This window comes from Bombus terrestris, chromosome 10, assembly GCF_910591885.1.
Source record: "Bombus terrestris chromosome 10, iyBomTerr1.2, whole genome shotgun sequence".
NCBI classification, from domain to species: domain Eukaryota; kingdom Metazoa; phylum Arthropoda; class Insecta; order Hymenoptera; family Apidae; genus Bombus; species Bombus terrestris.
The window spans coordinates 8064632-8090030 of NC_063278.1; the positions used below are offsets into that span (position 1 = coordinate 8064632).

Consider the following 25399-nt stretch of genomic DNA (forward strand, 5'->3'; position numbering starts at 1 on the left):
AATCCCTTGGTTTCAATTAAGTTTGAAGTTATTAAGTTTTCATTCGTCGTTCGTTTGACTTAGGAAACCGCATTACAATCAAGAAATTTATAGCTTGGGTTAGATTGATTTCGAAAGACATGTGCTGCTAATTGATGAAATCATTCATTGCATATTTGTTTCATTCAACAAATCGCTCTATTGCACTGGAGAATTTCTTTGAATTTTTTCAGCAAATCAATTCAATAATGAAATACATCAAATTACAATCTTCTTTCCAAACAAGTACCTCTTCTAACGAACAGCAGCAAACTTTCGTGCGTATCCTGAAGAATGCAGCGGGTTGCACAAAAGGCGCAATCCGCAGAGGGCGAGCATAAATCTCGCATGTACAAATTAGTATCAATTGCACGGGTAATTACGGGCTGCGAAAACTCAATTACGGTGTCCCGTGTCGATCGAGCCGACCACGTACGACGTGAACTGACGCGCGCCGGCCGTTTCTGGAGCACAAGTCAATCGATAGTTATTGCGCGAGGAAACGTTGGATCCGGAGAGCCTTTTCTTGGTCGGTGAACCGAGAAAACACCGAGGACACCGACTGACCCAAGACCGAGATCGTTTCGATGTCTGTTAAATATTCTATCGAAATGACTTTGCTTGAGATCTGCATGAGTGAGTCTTAGATCGCTCTTAATGTATAACGTGTCATAAAAAGAAGCGTCACTTTTATGTTTTATCGTAACTTTTTTCCGTTTGTATTATGGCAATTTTATGGTAACAATCGTATAATATGAAGCATCTAATTTTATCATGCGAACGTTCGACAATTATGGTAATAAGAGTTTATTATTGAGATCAATCATTCGAATTGTTAAATTCGTACGTCAAAAAATAGGAACATTAATTGGCTCTTTCATTCGTCTGATTTAAACGGCTCTACATTTCTTCCAATTGGGAGAACTTAAAAGGAAAGCTTAAAAACGTGTATGGTATAAACGTGCATAGTCTCAAAATCTTATTTAGGTGCAGAGAAAAATAAGGTCATGTTTCAGTTAGGTTTGTGTAAGGCTTCTAGTACGGTTGAGTTAGGTCTGGGATAGGCTCACGTCATAAATAATCCGTTTCGAGCGTTTGATTCATCATTAGACATGGTGTACATTGCCGTTTGAACTTTGTCGGCCTCTCACTTGATCGTGATTGATGTTCGTCGAACATAGCACACGAAATGTATCAGCTATTGCTGCTGTAAATTAATAGGTGCTTCTCGTGTTAGTTGAAAAAATATAATACACGGAAAATAGATGTATAGTACAGTATAGTAGGTTATTGTGATATTATATAAATTCATTAATTCGTTTATTTATTGACCAATAAATAAACCTTTCAAATATGTTTGTAAATGAAGCGCGAAATAAATTAGTATCGAGCGAACACCGACTATAAGGAAGCTTTTCCTACAGGTGGTGAAAGTAAATAGATCTCAAAAAGATTATTCACATTAATAATGATAGCTTTTTGCTTTTTATACAAATTGAACTTTTCCCTTGTATCTTGACGCTCCTGAAGTATAACGGAAGGAGAAAAACCTTTTTAAATCCACATACTTGTTATAATCAGAAGATTGAGTCTCAAACGAAATCATGTTTGTATCTCCATAAAAAGCAAAAGCGTGGTACTCGTAAAGAAATCCTGTACTTATAATGGCAATTTCACGGGATAGAAAGCTCGGTGCCCAATCAAGCAGAGCCATAAACATAACCCGAAGGGTTGCGTGCTGTACTCCGTAACAAAAAACAGATGTTCAAGTTGAATCACGTGAAAAAGTAATTGGCAAGAAACCTGCATTTTATGGGGATCGTTATCAAAAGGGTTGTTACGACGTGTTCCGCCTAGAACGTGAAGAAGTAAGCCATTGTCCATGACCCACATTCCGTGGTATAAACTCGAAGGGAATTATCTTTCAGGAAAGTAATTCCTTGTTACCATTCCCGAGAAGAGTAAACAATTATTATAATAATAAGAATTCTTCTCTAATAAACGATGATATTTATCTCTAAATTCTTCTTGAAATTTAAAAAAAAAATTCTCGACTGCTGTAATTTTTCTGTCATCAATAAAATTCCATGGAGAGATAGGATCTCGCTATAAGTGAAACTCATAGACGTCTCATATACAAAATTATGCTTCACACATTCACTGCCATTGATACATATGCATTTGTTGTATTTTAGATTTTATCTGTTTCAATAAAATGAATCAGAAGACTAAGTGAAATAATGAATTTACCAAAATACTATTATTTAAAGTAAAGATATTTCTCTCGAAACGAAATGCAACCCCCATTTTTTCAAATTTGGGTGTATCATACGTCTTTATGATTATAATATTGCATTAATTATCTGGAAAAAATTTGTTTAGAAAAGATCAAAAAATCTAGGCGATATTTTCTTTCATGTTGTTCTGCGAATTACTCAGACTTTTCATATTAGAGATATGATACGCAAGACGTTCGATTTGCATTTCAAATGAAGATTACTCCGATGTCACTCGGACAACAATGTCTTTTGTTCGTTCTCGCGATCCAGCAATCTGGAAACAGAATTCTCTCAGAGCTACGATGCAATAGTTTCAGAAAGGGGAGAAGGTTTATCAGGAGATAATCGAGAATCTTTGCGCTTTCTCAATTAAGTCATAAATCAAGCTGTCAATTCCTTTGACAAACGAAACGCAGGAAACAAAATTAAATTAAACGCGACTCGCGTGCCAAAGATAAAAGGGCAGAGACATCCTCGACTGGTTTAGGCCGACAAAACAATCGTTTTGTTCGACCCTGACCCACATGTTGCTCCGTTGTTTGCCTGTTCTACAGAGCACTAATGCTATCTGATTTGATCGCCAGCGATCTGATCTTCCGGAAGAACCCGCATCGTTGATCTTGTCCTTAATTGATTAATAATAGGCAATATTTGTCTAAATGCTTTTGTGATATCTAACTCGACATTTTATTCAACAGCAAATCCCTTGCTAATCCCACTTTCATCCAAGAATTAGCCTCTTTCTGATATCCTACACTTCGTTCGATTCGTTCCAATTTGAGGTCATAAAACAATCCTATTATACGTGTTCATAAAAATATAGGTATCAGTACATACAAATATGTCATTGGTTACGAAAATATGAAATTACATCCCGAGGCCTTTAAAAACAGCTTATCGAGCATGAACCAATTGAAACGAAATACCAAATGTCGCTCAGACCACAACGAATTAAGCCCGATACTTTCACGATTACCATCGAACCTACAACACCCTTCCTCAATAATCCTTAGATATAGTCACCTAAAGTTTCCAAACAATTTGACAACATCTAGCAATTCACAATATTCACCAACCAGGACAATGGTCGTCCAAAGACCCAGGTATTCGAACTTCACCTCCCACTCCCGTGATCCAAAGAGAGGGGCTGCCAGGCAGGCAACGGCAACGCATCTTCTCTCGAACGGCCGGAATCCATGACCCAGATAGCATCGAGGCGTTTTCTGGTCGGCGAAAACAAGCTGCGTTCACGAGGAAGGATGTTCTCCCCCTGGTGGAAAGCTTCTCCCCGTGTGGCTCCTTATCAGGGCTCGTATATTCCTGTTCTCTTCGTTCTCTCGCTACACAGCTTTCGGATGGTCAAGCACACGCACACACACGCACACACACAGGCTACTGGGACAAGGTTGCCAGGGGTCCATAACTATCGCGCGCTGACACACAAGAATGCGCGCTTCTTACCCACCGGCTTGGATTCACTCGGTCGTCCGTCTCTTCCTCTCTTCTCCTCGTCTGTCTTCGTCTCTGCTGTGGTGCTTGGCGGCTGTTGGGTCCTCACCGAATCCCCTACCAACACTTCTCACTCGAGGGTTCGGCCACGGGTCCCCCGCTCTGGCAAAGGATCGCAGGGGGGCCCAGTTCGGACTCGATCCCCTCTTCGTGACCCCGCTTCACTCCTCTCGTACCCCTCCTGGTCACCATCGGGACGCGCCTCCGTTGGATCGCGACGCCGTTTCGATCTTTGAATACCCCAGCGTCGTCACCGTGATGACCAGTCTTCGAATTACGGGCGAATCCCGCATACGTCTCCCGTGATTAAGCGGCCTGGATCGGGTCAGTCCAGAAGAATCACTCGCGATATAGTATTCTTGTCGGTATAGTTTATTTGGTTTTGGTTTCGAGAGATCGCGACGATACTTGGTTCAATTTCACGTGATTTTTTGAGAAGCAGGCGAATTTTGCGTTTCGAGGGAGAAGAGTGTGAAGCTGTGTAGGTGCGACCCTCCTCCTTTGGCGATCGCTGTCACGCGACTGAGGTCGAGGGTCTTTCGCGAGATACTGTGTGATTCGAGACGTCGTTTACTGGAATTTCAGCCAAATGTCGGTGAGTAATTATCTCTCTTTTTTGGTGGTCTTGTCGTGTGAAGATTTTGATGACTCTTTGGCCCTTTGTAAGAGAAATGGGTCATATCGATGATACAAGAGAATCTTTACCCTTGAATTTTTCTTCCTTACGCAAGAAAGTTTCAAACATTTCATCTAACGAAAGACTGTATCATTACACATTGTAAGAATGTTAAAAATTAGAAGCAATTATAAATAAATCAAACTTGAACATAATTAGCTTGCTTTGACCGCAGAGATGGTAGAATATTTGCATTTAGAGCAGACTATTAGAATTTATAATTAGACGGAACTGGAATTCCAAGAGTTCCTCCAAATTTAACGATTTTATACATACATTGGAAGCATGCAAACGCCGAAGAGAAATAACTTTTCCTTTCGTTGAACATTCACCGACCGATCGAAGCTCGAAACGACGATACAGCTAGGTCAATCACTCGTCGAAGCGATGTAGCGCCTCACGCGTCCGTGACACTTACTTACTCGGAAACAATGCCAGTCACGTAACATCGCCGCGTTGATTGACATTGCCGCTGATTCGTTACGTGGCATCGGTTTTCCTCAGACAAACTGGGTCATTCGAAAAAAAAAGAAAAAAAAAGACAAGAGTCAATAGCTACACCAAAAAAAGAAAAGAGAACCACACGAAACTAAAACACGTCAAGATTAAAGAACCAAGGTAGAAAAAAATGAGTAAATCACGTTCCGGTTTAGAATAGTTAAGTAACCGTGACAACGTAACTCCAATAAGATAACAAGCACGACAAAAAGCAGGGTAAATCGAAAGTGAAATTCCCTCTTATAGAGATCCACGCGCGCAAATTACTCGTCGGTTGCAAAAGCGAACGCGCGTTGACCACTTCTCGCTGGAACGATTGAGTTTAATTAAAAACTTTTTTTACTTTTATTTATAAAGCCGCCTTGACAAATCGTACCTCGCCTATCCACCTTCTAGGAAGAAAACAAAATAACCGATTATAATGACAAAAGAATTGAATTTCAACTAGAGAAGGCTCATAAATTATCAGCGTTGCAAAATAGTCTGAGATCTCAATCGTCGTGAGCAAGAACGTGGAATTTTTTCGTTAATTTCACGAGTCTGCGCGCCGTGGCTCTATGGTTATCCTTGCGAACCGTCGAGCGTGAAAGTCAGACCATTAACGTGCTGTTTCACTAACCGCGCGTCTGACAAGGGGATACAGACGATGCTAGTCATACGAGTTATCAGTAGTCTCTTGTATAAACGTAGGCAGCTGGTGTAACAAGGTTATGGCGATTTCGCGATGCCTGTTGGTTCGATGTCGTTTCGAGCGGATAATCGAAGTGACTATAATGCTAGTAAGGGAAACGTTGCAATCGGGATCGTCATGCTTCGATGCATGGGGCAGCGGAACGAGTCAACAATGGGGCGGCCTGTGGCTACAACAGTTTCGTATTCGAAAGGGTATCGAAGCAGCCGTGGCCACATTTTAAATTTATCTCAAGAATTTTTAAACGAATGTTAGGCACGATACTTCCTCGCGAAGAATTTTGTTCTTCGTTCTTTGATGTTGTTACGATCTTTTGATCATTTGTTAATCGTATTTTTCTATGGTTCATAGATTTTTTAAGCCTAAGAAGGATATGAAGGAATCGTCGTTAATAGTTTGTTAATTATAGAGCTGGATGTTCTTCATATTGTTTATAAAATTTACGACTTTTCATAGATTCCTATGTTTGTGGTGCAATATGCACATTTCATCATTGGTAAAAATTGTCTAACATTTTATTTAGCTAATAAGTCACAATGGAATAATAAAAGTTGCAACAAATGAAAATTTTACCAATTACAGAAATTACGAACGTGTATTCTACGTTCTAATTTTATATGAAAGTTTGCCTGCAAACATTGAAAGTCTTTTTGCTCGTTGAAACGAGAATAAGATTGGAACCTAAATAGCCAAGGACCGTAGCAGACCGAGACCGTTAGCTAAATCTAATAAATGTTCAAGCGGAACAAATTCAAGTAGATAATTCAGCTTTCTTGGCGAATACAAAGGAATATTAATTAAAAAAATGTTTCTACATGCATTTTCCTATGTTTTCCTATTATCATAAAAGGGAAATGTCGTTTAGATTGCGTGGAGCACGAAGAAGTCGAAGGCATTCAGAACCGTTGCGCGTGCGAGACCGATTGTACACGTAAGGCCGCATATTATGCGTAACCTTCTCTCGACTTCGAATAAGTCAATTCACTTTCGGAAGTGGCTTGTATTATGAAAGTGACTGTGGAAAAGTCGCGTGCACGCTTCGTTGACTCTGGTAACAGCCACAGCTTCGTTCTACCATTCCAATTCGCCGCGGGATATCGGTCGTAAAGAATTGCGTCTCGAATTTTTCCAAAACCCTATTATCTCGACTATCTAATTTTCTTGTCAACGCCAACGAAAGACCACAAAGGAGGGAAAACTCGAAATGTAACAATGCAAATATAATTCGCCTCTATGTCTCGGGAGACGCTCTAGAAAATCCCATAGAACATTAATAACGCGCCAGAGCAAAGCAACAAGACGACGTTCTCCCATGTGCATCCTTCGTGGATCACATACGAGTCGTTTGGTTACCTAACGCCGGACAGCCATTAGATACAAATCAAACGTATTAATTCAACAGTGTTCCAACCAGAGAAGCATGCAATGGAAATGGAATTCAGCCTTGGCATCAGCGTGGCACCCTTCCATTTTCAGACCAGTTAAACAACTGTCGCAACGAGCACTCTGTTTCCCGCACCAGCGACGTATATTCTAATCACTTTCCATGAATAGAGAAATAATATCGTGATACCATAACGCAATGGTTCGTTAGCGTGATTTATCACCGTGACGTTGGTTTATCGCTAGGATTGGCCGTCAATGGAAGAGAAAACACTTGCTAAGAGACTTCGATGCTGTCATCGAGCACAATAAGAATGATAATAAATATGGAGAACCACCTGTGATTATTATCATTGGACAGAAAAGGTTTATTCGTAATTATCATTTGCCTAATAGGTTCGAACGATTTCTTTCCGCGAAAGAAAGCCTATTAAGACGTCGTTTTGGGTATAATCATTTTTTTATGGATCGTAACGAATTAACCGATGGGAACTTGATTCTGTCTAATGGACTCGATCGAGATCTGTGCAGGTACGATGCAGGCGAATCATGCGCACGTGATGCAAATAGGTTGCAGCGTTTCAAAGGCGACAACAGGCGCGTACTCTGGCTAAGATTTTTAATCTGCCCCCGTGGCGTGCGTGATCTACATATTCAAATTCCTCCGGCAGCAATGACACGGATTGTGTCACTGGTCGGTGGAACGCGCATTCCTTGGCAAGGTTTTTAGAACCAGCAAGGGATTAATAAGGAAATTATTAGGATTTTTGTCATATCAGATTCAATAAAGAAAAAGAAAATTTGCTTCATTTCTGATAAATGTTAACTTTGATATACCACGTAACTAAAGCATTTTGTGAAACTCTTTTTCTCAAACTTTCTTCCGCGAATCAATGACCATTGTTGCATTTACATATTAAATAATTAGGTTCAATACTAAATTTTGTATCGTTTAGTAGTACATACTCCTCATATGATTAAAAAAATTTGGTATTATAAAAATGAAATGTAGAATCAAATTGAAAAAAAATCGCCTCAGTGGAAAATAAGAGTGCGTATCAATATTTTTTACAGCCACTATGCCTTGGGAAAGAAACTATTTTCAAAATCCCTCACTTAAAGTTGTTCGCCATCTTACAACAAACACCCTCTCAAAGTGTTAATCTCAAAAAGAAAACTTCATCGTTTAAGAGTACGTAATACAAACTGATCGTCGTTTTCCGTTTTAAGGTTGAAGATTATCCGAAACGTGACACCTACGCCAAAATACGTAAACTTTATACTCTCAAAAGATTGTGTCATTATCGTGCAAGGGGATTAAGACAGAACTGGCCCTTAAACTCCTCGATCCATGGCCACTTGACAAATCGCAACAACTGAAAGTTTTCAAGTCGGTGGGTAGAATCGACTTCGGTTATATCGATGTCTCGTTATAAACGTGAGCGTTACGTGTTATCGCATTATGCAACTATAGGATCTGCAAGTAGGCTGACCAGACGAAAAGTCGCTTGAATTGCACGTCGCTTTTGTGGACGCCGGGCCGCGCGTATCGTGGAAACATCGAAGTCACATTAAGACTCCACTTGGAACACGCCATTAAAAAAATCAATTCGACTTCGTTAGCCATGTTCCGTGAAATCTTTGACGCCTACGTTTCAATTTGTCCGCCATTCATGGCTAATTCGTCTCTTCGAGGAGAGATTGCTTTTTTGCGAAAGCCACGGTTAATCCGTGTTGAAATTTGTTTTACAGATTCTATTGATTTTCGTGCACCATGTTGCGCATGATGTAATATTGTATATTGTACTTTCATAGATTATTCATTGATTAAATAATAAACGTATGCGCTTTTGATAGGATTGATATGAAATATTAATTCTAATTCTAATCTGAACAGAAACATCAGGAAGCATGTGCTCCTATCGTTAATCGATAGAAATAAATTTTCACACAGTTGCAAGATGATTCAATTCTAAAAATACTGGAAGATAAATTAAGACATATTATTAATAATTGCGTAAGGTTTGTAATAATGTATTTGACATTTTTGCTGTTTCTCTTCCATAATATACCGCATAAGGAATTAAGATGAAGTTCGCAAAAAGATTGTCCAAATTTCGTAACAATTGATTTTTTTTTTTTTGCGAAACCCCCACTACCTGAGAATTCGCGTGTATCGACCAGAAGAAGCATCGTAAAAACATTCTTTTCTGGGACGTTGACAGGCAAAGCGTGGCGAAGGTATTTTTAGAAGTACGAAGAAGGCGGTGAGAAAAAAAAGAAGAAGAAGAAGAAGGAGAAGAAGAAGGTAGAAGCGCCACTCGCCATTCGCTTTGGAGCTTCTTACGAAAGCCGAACAACAAACGAGGCGATAATTAATCATAAGCGAGCTGGTTCTCTCGGGCGGCCGTATATTTATTTAAAAAAAAAAAGAGAAAAGAAAAACGTTTGTATTTACGCGATTACGGCCAGTCGCGATCATCGTTTTATCACATTCCCGGGTGAACAGTGCTCCAAAGAGTCTCCTCCCGCGAGTCTCTCTGTGCTTATTTCCATCGTTGAGCAATCGTTTTATGCCGTACACCGTATAAATACCTGTGTTACTTCTTAATGAGGCAATAAAGTCACTTAATCATTAGAGGTATCGGTGCGGGCGCATACACCTCGCATTCGAAACGGACGCGATTTATTCGGTTTGGCTGCGCGACTCGTTCAAGATATTTAAAGCGTGCTCGGTTTCGCCGAGTCCATCGAAGAATTTTTCTCTCGTCCACTCATCTCATTTCAGCTTCTCTTTGTCTCTTTCTTCTTTTTTTGTATTTCGGTATACGCTCCGATCAGAAGGCGAGCTTCGTTGCTTCTGTCGTCGCGCTGGCCACGTCTCACGAATCCACGGCATAATAAAAAGTCACGATTCCGCTGGCGTTGTTCGCCCACGGCTCCATGCTTGTTTATTTGGCCAGATGCCATGACCAGATTATCCAGTCGCGTTGCACTTGGCGACTTTTAATGTCGGTCAACTGCGTCTGAACACCGAGCTCCACACGGCTACGATCGATTAGAACCGAACCGAATGAAGCAATCGATCCGCTACCTGTTCTTAACGAGAAACACCTCCAAATGACTCCATTACGCTTTTAAAATGACCGATATCTTTTTCGCTTGTCTGATTGAATTCTGGGTCTTTCGCTTCACAGCGAATATTCTTTGCGTCTAAACTTTGGATCAGAGGAGCGACCAAGTTTCATTGAGATCTCATTCAGGCGATGACACTTTGGTATTTATACTTCTAGTATGTAAATTCGTGTGCATTGCATTAACACGAATATAAATTTGTCCATTGCTATAATATTAAGAAAGATGTAATTTTCCTGAATTGCCGTCATTGAACAGTGCCATCGCTGCCAATTATCGATTAAAGCGAAGTGAAATTGCGAAGATAGGTTCAAGAATAATGAAATTCTTAAAAGTTATCCGCAGTGAGAGAAGAAACCTGAAGAATCCAAAATTTAATCGGTGGAGACGTATCACAGATGGAAATAGATCTCCAAAATCCTTCCCCAAAAATTATGTCAAATGGACAAAACGAACAATAGATTCTTATAGTTAATGTTCTTCTGAGGAAATGAAACCAAGTAAAACACAGGATGTTTCTTATTTGCCGTGAGTTGTTCGCTCTGCAGGGCGGTTTGCGGAAAAAAGCAAAAGGTAGGAAGTTTAGTAATGCGTGGGCATCCGCGTTTCCGGCGCGGAGGCGAACTGGCATTAAGGAGAGCGACAGGTTGCAGTTGTGTCTTAATGAAGTCGACGTAATACAGCCGTGAAACGCGATCGTCGGTACCGATTTCGAGGGCAAACTGCGAAACAACCGCGCGAATCGACAATGGTGAGGCGAGCAGCGCTAAAGTAAATGTTTCCATGAGATTTATCGGACGATTAGTCGAGCGTCACGCCGTAATTGGTCAAAGAAAAAGCAGTCTCGCTGTCTGTGCGGAAAAACTGTGCGACTCGACTCAAATGCACGTGGGTGGTCACGATTGTCGTATATACTTGGACACAGGTGGGTGGTGGGCTCTACGATATGACTATAGTTGGCATCTGTACTTCACTTTTGCTTGATTTTTAGAGTAAGATCAAGTTTCATGGATGCTTCGAAGATGACGATTATTTTATGGACGAATGTCGGAGCATTTATCATGTAGAAATATAATATATAATATAATAATATAATATCATAATGGTCATACGTTAAAGTATTTATCAGGATTTTAGGGGCTATGTTTGAAAATGTTTATAAAGGTCTGGAGAATATTTGGAAAATGTGCAAAGTGTATAAACGTTCAAAAACGAAGAATGAAACTGTAGCGGCACATGAGTCAACGAACATTTTGAATCAGGTTGTGGTTTTGCCTCGGTTTGTCAAGACCGTTAAATTATGTGTTATGTAAAAACAAATACCGCGCAACCGTCGAACAATGGCGAATTCAAATGTTCCGGCTCTCCCCCAACTAGTATAAATACACGGACGCGATCGCGAACGACATTGACGATTATAAGTGATCAAGGCGATTAGTTGCGGATTATCGATATTGACGAGTATCTCAAGGACTTTGTACGAGCGTATTTATTTATTAATTTTAAATATACGTGACGATCGGTTGCAAGCGATATCTACTTCGTTACTATCTAATACTCCACACAACAATTTACATTCAATATTATCTTATGTACTTCAATCTTCTTCAATCTTCCGCAATCATATTCGGAATCATAATCATTAGGAATTATAAGATTCTATTATATTGGAAGCCAGTAAATGAGCGATCCAATGTTCTCGATACAAGTCACAACTACCATCTATTACCAATAGCCTCCCATCAATTATCATAACAACCTAATTTCGAAACCCAATAAACAATCTTACCTATCCTTTTCCAGATTATTCAAAAACTAATTGTGTCCCTCGAGATACCCAACATTGCTACATCAGCCTCTCGTTTGCCCATTTCACCTGTCCAGGGTCCACCGACCGCCTACGCGAAGCGTGTCTGTCGAGCATTCGTGAATCTCCTCGCGATAACGTCGTTTTGTCGCCAGATGCTGCATAAAGATACAACAGGCGGCACGATATCTGTCCTCGCAAGGGAACATTTTTCGTATTTACATCGTTCATTACGTGAATTTGTCATTACTACCGATGTAAAATTCTCAGTCGGATGTGTTAAACGACTTTCATAAAAATCCACGCGATTACGAAATATTTACGAGCCGGTTGTATTAGGTCGCGCGCCAACACGCACAAACAGACGAATGCAAATCAGGAAGATAATAAGAGCATTCCCTCGAAACACTAAGTGTAATGTTCCACCGCTAACGGGCCAATTAATGGCGACTGGTTTAGTCCTCTCCGTCTCTTTCTCTCTCGCTTGAATTGTTGCTCCACGATGGAAACTGGAATTTCGCAAGGCACCCGCCAGAAGAGAGGGAGAAGTGTACGCGCGTCGCCGATCGTATCTTCCACCGGTTTGTCTTCGCCGATTCGATTTCTGGAATAACTCGAATGTCGAGCGGAGCTTCAATGGTTCGGTCGAAGACCAAAGCATACAGAAAACTCTAGTTTCCATTATAGTAGCGACATAATTAATCGTGGTTACAGAATTGCTGCTTACCGTGATTTATGAGTTCGTAATATAACTGATAAATGCAGTAATACTAATGGGTATTAGTTTCACCGTAATTACGAAATCGCTGGTCTAATGTTTCCAAGTGCCATAAATTAGATCGTGACATTTGTATATTTGAATGCTTTAATATCTCAGTTTTTAAATAGTTGCATATTGGATCGGTGATTCGTCGAGCGTCAATAGACGTAAAAGCTTTTTTTCTAGGCCAACGTGAATAATTATATTTATCCATGGTTCTGTCTCGATAAAACATTAATCTTTCCAAAAACACTTGCATATTTCTGCTAACTGAAGAAACCATAATTTTGGTAACCAACTAATTGTTTTAACCAGTTTGATAATTCTAGAATTTAAATTCCTTAAAATTCTTCAAAATTACTTCGAAATAACGCTATTACTTGTTCATTTCAAGAACATTTCAAAATCAACTAAACTTATTTTTCCAAAAAAAATTCTGTTTTCGTCTCGGATTGCCACCGCGTAAGTTATACCACGCGTAAACTAACATCGTAGATCGAAAACATTCCCCCAGAATGTGTGTTCGACGTGCACTCAGCTCTTGGCTCTCGAGAGGCTCGTTGAAAGGTCGCGTCGACGATGTCGTTGATGGTAAAACGCGCCTCTGCTGCCACTTTTACCTTGCTTTTACCTTTCTTCTCGTTTCAAGCCCTCGGGCACCGCGAGTAAACACTTGGCACGCAGTTTCGCGTGCCAACCACAGCGCAGACTTTCCTCGTCGCTTTGTTCTCGTTACGATGTCGTGTAAGACGCATTGTGTCATGCAATCGTAACTAGGAACACAGCAAACCGGGGTCATTATGATCCCACGTCAGTCGTTTGATTAAACTGACGAGTTAAGGAGTCACGTCGCCTCTTTTGAAGTCTTCTATTCCACTGAGGGTATTTATTTAAATTCTCGGCACTTCTGATCGATGTTGCAGGGCGTGTAAAGGGCAGACATGCATTATGTGCTCACCGATGATTATGATAATTTGAATAGTTTGGCATTTTGTACGGGCACGTCATTTTAGCGAGAGACAATTTTGCATATAACTTTAATGGTTGGTAGAAGAAAAGATTCAGGGACTTTGGAGAAAGTTTTCTGATTCTGTGGATATATGTATGTGTTCGTAGAGACTTCTTCTGTTTCTGGTTTGGCATCGACGTTACCATTGACAGATGAATAACTTTCAACTTTCTTTTCGATTATCGTCAGTCACCAAAATATCGCTTATCGAGCAAAGTGAAGATTCAAGACTTTCGAACAGAATTACGATTCTTCAAATAGAGCGAACTAAAGGGATTTCAAAGCCTGTGTATCGTTAACTTTATAGTAGACATCTTTTAATATGCTAAATCATTTATTCAGTGATATATATTATATCTATTCATTGCTTCTGTCGCATATATCTCTTTGTAACATTATTGGGTATTTTCAATTGGTTCCATTAAGAAACAAACAATCCATAAAACTAAATTGTATACATATATCAAAGATTCACTGATTCTCTCCACTGTCTATAATCTCACCATAAGGCAACAAAAGTTTACAAAAGTTTGAACAAGTAGATTCAATCAATAAATCCAAATAATGCCCTATTCCCATGAATAGAGTTCAACTGTACAGTTTTCTAGACCAGTCAGTGATATAAATCTATCCTCGAGCTTCTCAAAGGAATACTTCTAAGCTACTTCCCATTATAAAAAGAAACATAAACTTCGCAAGCTGTAAACACCTATGTATACAATGAAATGCATCGTTTTGTCGGCGGAGCAACGATAATCGCAGGTTGAGCTAGAGGTTGCAGCAGATAACGCGGTGGTTATCCACCGCGATCCCGGTAACCTTTCGCAGTGGTTAAGTGGGATGCTCACGAAGGGAAGCCTCTCGACGCATTATTGTGAATCGTCGCGGCAATGAGCGGCCACCGTAGAGTCTCGGCTGTTATGCAATCAGCCGCGAGCACGAGCTCGCCTCGAGTAAGGTCTACGACCAAGGTACGTAATCCCAGGATGGGCAACAACGAAGCCTTCGACAATATGCCACAGCGTCGTCCCGTCTCTCAGCTCGTCCTTCGTTTGATCCTCTACCCTTTCTCTCTGTTTCATTTGCGGCTCTATCTTACTTCTACCTCGCACTATACCGCGAATTGTCCACAAGATGCGATTTTCCATGCATCGACTATGGAACATGGGACGATAACAGGTGCTAGAATTCACGACAAAGCTTCTACGACAATGCTCTTCCAATCGATGCGGGGAAAATAGCGATAGCTGAAGTCCACTGTGTCGAACCATGCATGTAGCGTGTAATTGTGATATAATGGGATTTAATGAGAGTTAATTGTTGTTGGATCGGATGGATTAAATGGGAACTAGGTGGTTATGCGAGAAGGCTCGTTGATTGGATTTGGAGATGTTTGATGATCGATTGATTCGAACGAAGAGATTAGCTAAAGTGTCCGGTTACAGAGATTTTTAATCTCCAAATTTTCCAAATTTTCTATTTTCCATATTTTCAAGTTTCTTAGTTTCGAATTTACAAGTTCCAAATTTTCCTAGGTTCCCCTAGTTTTCCAATTTTCCCGCCTTAAAATTTTCAAATATCTTAAGCTTCCAATTGTCAAATTCTTCGATTTCTGAACGTCGAATGTTTTAAATGTCCAAAATTAATTTTTGCTCATCGTGCCACTACTCGTAAAAGGCCAGAGCGACTTTCTGAGTAAATTCTCGACGGCGGTCGAAAAATCCGGCGCTTAACTCGATTTGCCAAGAAAGCGAACACGAGACGCTTCTCAAATAACCTTTTCACTCGCAGACGAAGGTAATGTTGCCAGCATTACGCAGTAAGGAATTGGGTTAACGCAGAAGCGATAAGTATGTTTCTTCAGCGTGAAGACGCGCGCCAAGAAGCAATCCTCAATCCATTATCAAAGAACAATATACCATTTCGTTCAATTCTTATCAATTAAACACTTGCATAACGATAATGAAAACGATAAATTAGCGTGATACACAGATTCCTCTTTCTCATAATAATAGATACGTGGAAAACCAGTTGAATTAAAAATCTGCATTTCTCATATTCATTGTCTAACAAATACCAGACGAGGTCGCAATCATAAATGCTGATTACAATGAGGAATCACATATGAAATAAGTATCCAATTCAAGCAAAATCCATTGTGCTGGCTCGATTGCCATTAACGAAGTCCTTCGTATTATTTGTCAATCAACGAAGTAAATGTGTACTTCCTGTTGAAATATTTTTGTAAATAATTCACGAATTGAATTGTTAAGGTATTTTATGGATTGCGGGTAATTGTAGTTGTTTCGGCGAAAATATAAGATAAAACTACAATGGGTGATACCGATGAAGTTTTACGAGAATTTTCTTCTAGCAGCGTAACGGGCCAAGAACGTCGTTGAATACAAATGACACGTAGGAAAAAGCCGTGTCCACGGTCGCTTTTAAAATTATATAAATCGGGCGTTTATTACGTCAGGGATGGAATGCGGCTCTTGGAATAACCAAACAAACATCAAAAGTCAAGATTCTTAGAATTTAAAACTAGCAAAAGCAACGCGAATTTAGCTCGGCTAACTTTTGTGAATATAATTGTCATTCCCAAGAAAGATAATTAAAATTTTATTTTTAAATGTATTCATTTTTAAATCTATTCATATTAATATATGTAAATTATTTTTAACATTTTTTTTAAATTTAATTCAAAATAATCCTTGCTTTAAAACGATCCTCCATTATTATATTAATATTAACATATGTCATCAATTATAAGAAATTAAAAAATTTAGTTTGGAATAACTGAGATAACTCGTGGCTTCAAAACAATCTTCCATTCTTTTCTGACGGCACAGAATTTATGAATGACGTTTAAAATTGGCCAGAAGGCAATAACTACGAATCGATCCGTTCCGTGTTCTCCAAATTGTCCATGTAACAGGACTATAAACCCACAGTTAACGAAAGTCAACTAGGAAGTGGCGGATAAATACGCGGATTAAACGAACATCGATTTTACGGTTTCTCGATCGAGCAAGGTCAGCAGATAATTTGACTTGGAGCCTCTTATATATAATGATGACGCGTCCCTTCCGTTCGCCAAGAAAAAGGCGGGTCATTTTAAACCCGATCCTCCCTCGAATATTAAATGGTCGCAGTAAGAAACTGCGTTTAAGTGGAAACCACGATAAACAAACAACGAGCGTATCATAAAACGACGATTTCCCGGAGCGAATATGATTCCAAGCTGAACACAAGCCTGCCATTAAGCATGTTAATCGAGGCCTCTTATTGCACTCTCCACAGAACATATCACGCTAAAATAACGATTACAGTTTTCGAAAAATAAACCAACTCTGTGTATCACTCTAATTTATCGTTTTCATGACGCTGTTCTCCATTCAATGGCTAAAAAACAACGATCAGACTCTTACATGTTTTCACGATCCTTCAAAACAGTCTTGTTCAAGTAAGAATATTTCGAGAATATATCTAGCTTTAATTTAATTAGAATACACTGCGTACCGTAAGTATTAAACCACACATATGCGTTCAGATGCGTATAATCCGCAGTTAGTGTCTACAGTAAATTCACAGTTTGCACATAAAATCTGAATGTTTTTGAATATTTTATAGCCACACGTGAACTGCGGATTTTCAAGTATTTATAGAAAATTTGAAAGCGCAGCATTGTACAGAGCGCGCGTCACGTGAAAAATTACTTAAGATATGCAAACTATAGTACTTTGTATAATGTTTAGTAAGTGAAACAATTTTCTACCGACGTTCTGCTTTTTAAATGATATTCTCAGAGATACGAATTTGCACGAAAATCCGCAGTCTAGTCATGATGCATAGCGTAGTAATGCAAAATGGGAAAGAATCACGATACGATATTATCGCGGGAGAACAAGAATCACAAGAACGCGGGTAGAATCGTGGGTGAACGGAACATCGCTTCTGCGGGCCACTTTCCTGCGATTAACCTCGTTTCGAGGTGGCGTCCTCGCTCCTGGGGGCAAGTGGCGAACGATTATGGTTGCTGGTCGCGGGCAATAAAGGCAAGTCGCGCGTGTCGTTCGACTCAATTAACAGTCAGAACGATTTCTCGAACGAGCTTTTTCGCTGTTCAAACGCAAAATCCGCCCACGAGAACCGGGCGTACATCGAAAAGGCAATTTTGGCGCGTCGAGTACTACAAAGATGTTGACGATTTGGATTTTAAGGATCGTAAAAACGATAGGATCGCTTTAATCGGAGTACATGAAGCGTATAGTAAAGCAGAATTGCTCTGGTTTTCTGTTTGTCCTGAAGGTTTCCTTTCTGAAGGTCGACATCGTAATAAAAGATGATTCTTGATCTTACTTGGGAAGATCCAGTTCTTTGTCAACCGGAGAGAATTGAATGCTTCTCGATAGTTGTATTACCATATGAGTTTTCGACATTTCTGACGATTTCGTGCAGAACATAGTGATCTTATATATTGTATTTTTTATTTGAAAGTGACAGAGTTTGAAAATATTCGTTTCTTATCAAATATAAGGGACTGTCTTTGAATATAATAATATGGTATATTTGGTTCGTGACATCTATCGGTAAAAGAAATGGTGATCATAAAATAGGATCATGTCTTGTTTCTGCTATTTTTACTTTATTATTCCAAACAAATTTAAAGAACTTCTTCCTAGCGATAACTTGAAGAAACACGTTTGCGTTACTATAAGTCTTTGTCGGAATAGTCTCGCTTTTTACTCGAGGATTGAATTGAAAAGATTGAAACTTCAAGAATAGGACTGCGAATTCATGCGAAATTTAGTTCTTTATAATTCATTGTTAAATTCGAACAATTTTAGCTCTGGCAGCAATAGATTCTCATGGACTCATTTTTGCTCCTATTTCTTGGATAGAAAGCCTTGCAAGTGACCTTTATCAACTAGAAAATTAGACTAAACCTTGAAGACACGACTGAGAATTTCTCTGAAATATAATTCTTTGCATCCTACAATCAAATTTGAATAATTTTGATCCTGGCAGCGATTAGATCCCGAGAAATCAGTTTTTGCCTCCAATCCCATGGAACGGTTTACAGCTAGGAATTCTGCTTACGAAGCGTTTAAGATCAACGTGGCGACTTTAACAGGGACCACAGGATCGTGAATTCTTCACGATCGTCGACTTCTGCGGTGAAGTTTCGAGAATGCGTGGAACGCGAATGATCCAGATTGGGTACCAAGGTCGGCCATTACAGCTCGCCGATCGTTTATTACTTTTCCTGATCTTGTATTTTGAGATTAAGGCCGTGCAATGAATTATGACTGTGTAAGCGGCGCATATAATTGATTTAAGGCAATGCCGGCACTCGTTCGATGCGCGCTTTCCGGCTGAACACGAAGATTGCACAAAGAAAGAGGGAGAGAGAGGACGTATTAAGTGACGAGTCAATTAAATAATGTCCGAAGGCGAGCATACTAAGGACTTCGTATCAATCAGATAATTGAAACGCGGCAGTATAGGTAGACCGCGTACTTAGTCACGCTGGAAGATTTAATTAACCGGAGAAGGACTACAATGAGGCCCGTTCCCCAGGGTTTCAATGTACGGACGTTCCGGCTTTATGCAGATTAACCGGAGATTGAATTAGCCACGGATATGAATTTATCAATTTAATCGCCCATTAATTCTAAGTAATTCCATCTTTTAGTTCACTTATCATGATTCAAGTCAATGACTGCATGTATTTAGTCACTCTTAAATTCTTGTACTTTATATAATTGATAATCATGAGATATCAAACTTTCACTTGATGAAATAAAATATGTTCTTCAACAAGGGGGATATTAATATTGTGCAACGAAATATATTGAACTAATCTATCAACTTTACTTACAAAACTCTACTTTCAAATTAATCACTATTCATACATAGGTTTCATCACGCTCGTACTAAACACCAAGATACTTGAACGTAACTCAAAGTGTAATGTCCAAAATTAACTACCATTCGTAAGTTTCATCTTACTCACGCTAAATCAGGATTCCTCCAAGCATTGTTCCATCTTTACATTAAACGGTCGTCAGGGCCATAGTCATCCACGTTCTATCATCCATCTACCAGTTTCATTAAAGCAGCCACAGATCCATGAATCAAACTAAGCGGTGCTGTCTCAGAATATAATGTATTACTCGAATCGAACACCGTTCAAAACTTTTCATCTCACTCAACTGAACGAACAGGCTCATCAAACCTTTTATCTCAATAAATCAGAATATTTGCAAATACAAAAAATAACATCCCTCTTCGTGTCAAACATTCATCAAGATCGCACTTACATATGCACTCGCGTGTTTCAATATCGATCCATGGGGTCTATCGGATCAACCACAGGGACACCGCACCAGTCACCAGGTCTCTATTTATAAAACGCAATTACAATTTTCCTCCTGCAGAGAGGGAAACCAGCCTTCGTGGCCCGCCTTTGTGTCCGGTCCACCTGTTGCACCAGTGCTGCATCCGTTATCCGTGTTTCGCTGACGTGTCGGAACCTGGAGGTACGTTTACCTTCGTCCTCGACTCGAAGAGGAGGCTCTCTCCCTGGGGCTGTGGTCTCGTCCGGTTCTCCTTTGTTTAGCGCGGTCAGTTCGACGAAACACGCTGGACTTCTCTCGTGCGGCTGTGGCCGCTCTCACGCTGGGGGAATACCAGGCAAAAAAGCCTTGCCCTTGCACGCGTTTGTTACTGCGAAAAATCTACATTCCGGTTGGCTTGGAATTCACCAACGTGCGCACACACGCCTATGTGCCAAGGATCGATGCCAGAAGCTGAATTAATTATCCCAAAGGGGAGACAACGCGAAGAGAACACGCGTTTTCGCGTTTCGCGATCGTGGGCGAGTCTCTTCTTCTTGCTGCTCCTTCCATCTACGGTTTGATGCCTCCTCCATTCAAGGTCGCGGACTGGCTTGATCAGTGAATCGAGTCCTGTGCTTTTTGCTTTTCATGCGTTCTTATGGCGATGCTGAGTTTTCTTGATTTAATGCAATCTTGAAGAGCATAGATAAAGATAATCTTTGGTAAATCGTTGGCTTATCATTGAAACTACCAGCCCGTAACATGAATTTAAATTTGCTATGCACAGCTATCTAAAACCTAAAGCGAATTTAATTTAATCTCGATGAAGATTTGATTCTTTAGAATGATGGAATTAATCAATTTGGTTCCTGCGTGGTTCGATCGTGATTCATCATGATTTTGTTGTAATAAAAGTAAAAGTTAATTTGACAAAAATACCTTCATCTACGTAATGAAATAAAATTGCAGTTTTTTACAGAAAGAAAAGATGTTTGACAATGCTGTTTGATCTTAATAATTCTTTAATTTTATTCATCCTATGAATAACATTATCTTGGAATAATTTTTTGCTCCAAATTATTGGTGAATATTCCAGTGGAAACGTTTCAGTAACACCATGTCACCCACCATGTCACCATCGCGGTGGTCGAAAGTTTTTACTTGACGTTGTAAGTGGATTCTCTTGTTCATGCACAGATATTACAGAATCGGCTTCCTTCGGTTGTAAATCGACAGCGAACGAAGAGTTCCGTGTCGTTCGGCTCGTTCAACAGACGGAACGACACCGTGTTGTAGGCGTATGAAAAATGATCTCGAGGAAGACAACTCGTCTGCTGAATGTACTGATCGATTCTTCGGCTATTTTCTTACGGTCTTACGTCAGGTGCCATTCTAACAATTTTTCTTCAATTTTTTCTTCAACGAACGCTGTCATTTTCTTATTACATTATACCGTCCTCCGTTATGTGTACATTTAACACGCCTAATCATCGTTCATCGAAACCACAGCGGCCTTCGAGTCTGGTGTACTGCACAATCACGATATTTGCGACACCGAAAGGACAATTCGCATCCGTGTTCCATTCCGACTTACGCGACAGTAAAGTGCACTTATTGTTAGTCCCTGACGATGATTGGAGAAGACAATGTAGGAAGTAAGGTACTTTAATATGCGTGTAATTTAAGTTTTCAGAGAAATATTAGCAGAATAATAGAGGATTAGAATTACTCAAAATTCTATAGTGATGTATAGCATTGAGAAAATATTTTCAATTTTTAATTTTAATTGCTTCATATTGTTAGAAATTATATTTTTGTTGATCAGCTCATTATTATTGGAATTGTAAAAAATCTATAAAGGTGTGAAAATAGGCAAAGCTTTCTTCATTTCCGGTCTCAATAGCATCAAAAAATTAATAAGATAAAATTAACTTCTTACGTAAATTACAATTATATTATTGAAATTATGGAAAAATTCCTTGAATTGTATTATGTTCAAGACTCGAATATTTCCTTCAACAACTTTCCCTATTCTAATATAGAAATTATGTCGTATAGGGAAATAGGAAAGAGAGAAAACGCTATTTACCTCGAACACATCAAACACTACCGTTCCATCGGTCAATTAAGCAACTCGTCCACGACAAATCGTTCACACTAGCTCCATACATTTTCGCTAGCACTCGCGTGAATCTTAACGATTTTCCCTGACTACGTGAACGATCTTCAGATACCAGTTTCACTGCCATAATTATAATTCACCGTATCTAATACACCTACACCTGACGAGGCTTCATTAGGAACAGGCAATCGCTCTGAAAACATCGTCGTCCTTCGTTCTAAACAAGGAAGAACTGAAACGTAATTGCGTAGAAGAAACTACATATTTATTGTATCATATTCGACTTTGATCGAAAACATTTTCCTCGTATCTAAATACCCTCGCAAAAAAGATACGTTTGCAAAAAAGTTTAACATCGTTTCTATTTCTGAGTTCTAATTTCAATTTAAATTCTTGAGCTTAAATTCGTAAAGATAGATACAAATTGTACATAATGTTTCGATATTTTGCACCTGACACAACAGGTATTATAAAAGTGAATATCCAAGATTCACTTAGCTAAATAGCTACTTAAAAAGTCGTAAAGCGCAAGAGGATAATTATAGACACAATGATTTCACAGAATGAAATAGCCAGAAACAAATTCTCGGAAAATTTCCGTGAGCAGTTGCAACAGTTGTCCAACGTGTTGTTACTGCTTGTTCGATTGATCGAAGATATGGGACTTGGCAGTGAATCAGGAATCAGGTTGAAACCTTGTCTTCCGTTCCTCATTGAAAATCATCAGCATTCCACGGTTTATTGCGACGGTTGCGCCAGCAGGATTCTTACGCAAATGGCAATGCGAGACGACAAATATCGCTGGCGACGGCGTTACTTCTAACAGCGCATGATGAACAGGAAGACTTTAATGGGCCAGAGGCGCGGCGAAACAACCATTCCGATGCTTTTTCACGTGTTAATCTAGCGTAACGTTTAAATGCGGTTGATTGTACGCGTGTCACGAGGATTCGAAACTGTTTCATTGCTGGAGCACGCACCGAAGTCGATTCATTAAACGTGCTCCTCCACTGTCACGCAAAGGGAAGATTTATTAGCGATTTTTGTTACGACGAAAGATTGGTAAGACTTGTAGAGATGCATTTGAAATGATTGTAAGCTAAGAATCTTATAATGATTATTTCTTTCTTTCTATTATTCTTTGCTTAAGGCATTAATGTATATTTGTTACTTAAATAGTAAATTTTATAATAAATAATAAATTCTCTTTCTAAAAACATTTTATACGGGTAAAATATTTTTCTCAATGAATTTTTTAAAAGATAGAATTTATGTCGTAAAAAGTTTCTATTAATTTAATCCTGAAGAGATTGCAATCATTAAAAACGAATTGTTCAGACTCAAGGTGTATGGATGAAAATTAAAGCTACACAGAAAAATTACAATGTACTTGTTTAAGTATATTAGTAAAAATATTTCGTACGTACATCAACCGTGACCTCTGCAGTGCGAATAATTCACGAAAAGGTATGAAAAAGCAATTATCAATCATCATTAAAAATCAATTTTCTTTGCGATAAAATCGTTGAGATAAAAAGAAATGAAAGCAATCTGAAACTGAAATTGATACAACAATAATATAATAAATCCAAACGTGTTATCATCGAATATTTATTCTGCACCTAACGTGGTATAAAACAACCCACTTGATTATCTCAGTTCCATTAATTTACGATTTACTTGCAATTGCTCGTGAATGACCAAAAAATGAATTAGTGAACCTTGGAGAGTTATACGCTCGTTGCAAGAAATCGAGGAAGGGTCATCATTATTTCCGTGAGGCTTTCTTCCGTTAAAGCGCAACCACGGCCAACGTTTGTACGTCTTGAAATCACGAAACCGGATATAGTTAGAGTGTCAAGACACAGAGTTATAACCATCATTACAAGGAACTTATTGCAATCATTCGGTCATACGTTTATCATACCGCGTTCACACCATTGCGGGTGGAGATTAATCTTGAAAGTGGGAAGTTGGTTTTCCTAAAAGACCGAGATTGATGAGTACCGGTATGCAAATTTCTGCAATGTACATCATTTGTAATTGTGGAAGGATAATAAAATAGAAAAAGGGAGAAAATCAAACCTTATAATAAATAATAGTAGTCATTTTTCCAAGTCAAGTCGCATAAGATCAAAGCCATAAAAGTATATATCTTACAATTCCAAAAAAATGACGAAATAATAGAAGATAAAAATTACGCAAATACAGATATCCTTCTGGATAACAATATTTAGATTTTCAGAATAAATCGAACAAAATCAAGTCTTTAAAAAACCCAACGTATAGGTCGCTCAAAAATAATGAAAAAACAAAGAACAATATTCATTTCTCCGAACCAAATCAAACAAGATGCAAACCACGACCAACGGTCTTGCTCGCTTCCAAAAAACAGTCCCATACGTTCAAACTCAAAAGAAAGTCGTCCCGAAAGTACACTCGGGACGACGAATAATTACGACTGTCAGAAGATGAACAGGGATCGTTCCATCAACCGCTCGACCGGCTCATAGTCGATACTCCAAAGCGTTTTTTCGATCGCGACAAATCGTACGATATAAAGCCGATCGAATTCCATCGTGTTTTACAGAAACCATAGCTTGCCGGTTTCTCGATGGCATGACCAAGGTCATGGTCACGAACACCGACTACCAAAGGGTCTGGAAGATTCATTGGACGAGAATGACGATCTTGGGGAGAACCCACTGCGGGAGCTTCCCAAGTTGGGGGATGGGTTGGTCTTATTGAAAACACGCAACGTGCGTGTATCAAGGTCACGATTAGTTCTTTGTCGCGGAACGATGATGCTCCACGGCGGTCACAGTCATAATTGAAGGCCAGCGTTTGGTCGAAAGCGAACGTTGTGCACTACTGCTGGTAACGAGGCGGCATCTCGTGTTCCAGGATCCGTCTTCTCGTTCCTTCGAAGGTCAACGACGCATCGACCAAGCACCACCTATCGTTCGAGGATTCCTCGAAACGATTCCTTTCTGTCGTCCGGCGTGGCTGGTCGATTTTCACCCGGACTTAAGGGAGACACCGGACTGGTAGCGTCGTAAAACATTTTCAACGGCAGAAACTCGTTCGAACGGACCCCTGGGCCGGGTGTAACACAGGGAATTTCGCGTCTATACGCGTCAAAGAAGCGGTTATGCTAGGTCGGGAAGC

The 25399-nt window shown here is 39.5% G+C and overlaps 1 protein-coding gene across 1 annotated transcript in view; it reads right to left on the reverse strand.

Annotated features, from left to right (window-relative positions):
- Window positions 1-25399, reverse strand: part of LOC100642576 (nuclear migration protein nudC) — a 103149-nt gene that overhangs the window by 27495 nt on the left and 50255 nt on the right. The gene's annotated exons all lie outside the window — the stretch shown is intronic.